Consider the following 2,730-nt stretch of genomic DNA (forward strand, 5'->3'; position numbering starts at 1 on the left):
CAAGGTTTAGTACAAGACCAAACAAGGTACTATTACGGTGAAAAGAGGATTACATCTCATCGGAGGCATCCCAAGCTCCTATACAATATTTTGTACACCTCCGGAAAGCGGTACAAACTAGGTCATATCCCACGAGTCACGCAGGACGATAGCCGACACAGCTAGTATGAACTAGTGATACTACCACTAACTCAGACCGATCCGTAGTAGTTCTCGTAGAAGTCACCTCCATAGCCTGGAAGCTCAACATGATCATCCGGGAACAGACGATCCCGCGGAGCTTGAGGACCATAGGGGCTAGGATGAGGTCTTGGACCAACAGACGGTGGCCTGCGGGGACCGCGAGGTGGGGTGATGCCTCCTACATCACGCCAACCCATCACGTCTGGCAGAGCAGATCTCACAGGATAGAGATCACGCATATCCGAATATCCAGCTTGCACCGCCGGTGCAAACCGAGTCAACGTGGCCCAATGGTCAGCACGGGTATTGAAAAGCTCTAGCCTCAAGGCCCGGTTTTCACGGTCCTTATCCTCGAGCATCTCAGCAGTGGTGCGAGTCCGTGAATCCTCCTGAGTGGGGTCAGCATAGATAGCCTAGAGATACCCTTGTGCTCCCGGAAGTGATCCTGGCATATACCGGAAATCAGAGTCCCGAAATAGGCCAGACCTGACTCGCATGATGGTCATCATAGAGTAGGCGGCGTCCTGCACAGCCATCTCAATAGTAACCCCGAGTCCATAGGAGGAGTGAAGGGGCTCGGTGGATCCAGGATAAGATGGAAATATCCTGAGAGTGCAGAGATACTGGCTTTGATTAAAGTCTCGGAATTGCTCTTCGACCGTGTACTCAGGATACCAACGGTATCCAGCCTCAGTCATTACCCTGACCAACATGGCGGTATGGCCGGGTACATCTAGGCATCGAGTCAGGCGAACCACTTGATTAAGGTCGCGAGTGGCCATCTGAAAGCACAACCATAATGCAAAGGCATTAGAATTTCTAGCAAAATTTCGGCAGCATAACAGCTGTAAATGCTCAAGAAGGATTTTGAGACATTTGACAAAGGATTTCATACACACTCAACATCATCATATCAAAGTTCTGAGTCCATCCTAACAACATGATGTGGTAGTAGAACTGTACTAGGCTTGTATCCATCAAACCTATAAGGTACTACTGATTAGTAACACGTGATCCTGATAGATAGAAAAGATCCTAATTCCTTAACCCCCGGAGGAAGAATAGACTGACTCAGATCAGAATGTCATAAGATAAGGAGTAAAAGAACCTTACGTTCCAACCCACAAACAATTCCCCTACATATAACTAAAGAATTTCTAGACTCAACATCGACCAGTTTGGCTTGGAGAACCTACAGGCAGTCCGGCTCTGATGCCAACGCTGTCAGAACCCCGACTCGATGTCACATTGATCTAGCTTGTAACACCTCATATCACTTTGTGGCCTCACGCACGGTATCCCCACGGGTGTCGCCTTACCTTTTCCCGGGACCGTTTGCGCCTTTTGGCTCACGTATATGATAGTGTCGCTAGCATCCATATGATAAGGAGCCCGGGCTGACATGACTAGTTGTAAACCCAAAGTGGCACAGACTTACAGGGACATGCATCCATGACCCAGCTTCGAACGTGTCGGTCATCAGCAAGTGGGTCCGGGCTATAGCACTGGGCTAGCAGGACTCCGGTAAACCGGACTGTAGCGGGCTAACAGGACTCCGGTACTCAATGCGTGACATTTCCCCGAAGGGACAGACACAGGAACGAAGAAGGACACATGCCGTCCAGCCTAAGTGTTCCAGAGCAGTAGCAAGCTACCATGGCTCAGCGGTAACACTAGAGGACATTTCCCGGTAAGAGAGGCTACTAAAGATAAACAACTAGATAGTCAGATCCCACACATACCAAGCATTTCAATAACATACACACAATATGCTCGATATGTGCAAATACAACATGGCATCACAACATGACTCTACGACACAAGTACTTTATTTAAGGCTCAGAGAGCCATACATAACATACACATAGGTACGGGTCACACGACCCAGCATTCAAGTCATACAGTCATACAAACCAGCAACGGAAGTAGCTTGTCTGGGTACAGACAACTAGTAAAATAAAAGAGGCTTGGAAATCCTAGCTATACTACGTGGTCCTTCACAAGCTCAGGATCACCACCTGGGCCTTAGCCTACTCATTGATGTCAACGTCTACGAAGAACCCATCAGAAGGGGTTGCAGCGTCTTCTGTAAAAAATGTAAATTATAGCAACATGAGTACAAAGGTACTCAGCAAGACTTACATCAGATCCTACATACATGCACATTATCAAGAAGGGTTGGTGGAGTTATTGCAGCAAGCCAGCTTTGACTCTTGGCTAGGCTATCCTACGAGACTCCAACTGGAAATGGTTTTGCGTACACGAGTCCACTACTCACCACTTCAATACACTACCGAGGATCCACCTCCGTCTTCCTACGGAAGAGCCATCCTCGGCACTCACACTTATCTTGAGGCTTTTAGTAGTTTCCATTTACTTGTCTATGAACTGTATAGGCAACCAAGTAGTCCTTTACCGCGGACGCGGCTATTCGAATAGATCATGATAACCCTGCAGGGGTGTACTTCTTCAGACACGCTCTCACCACTTACCGTCGTTTACACGACATGTACTCGGCAACCTTCAAGCGGAAGCCCAACGTGGGTG

The sequence above is a fragment of the Triticum dicoccoides genome, chromosome 6A, assembly GCF_002162155.2.
Source record: "Triticum dicoccoides isolate Atlit2015 ecotype Zavitan chromosome 6A, WEW_v2.0, whole genome shotgun sequence".
Lineage (NCBI taxonomy): Eukaryota > Viridiplantae > Streptophyta > Magnoliopsida > Poales > Poaceae > Triticum > Triticum dicoccoides.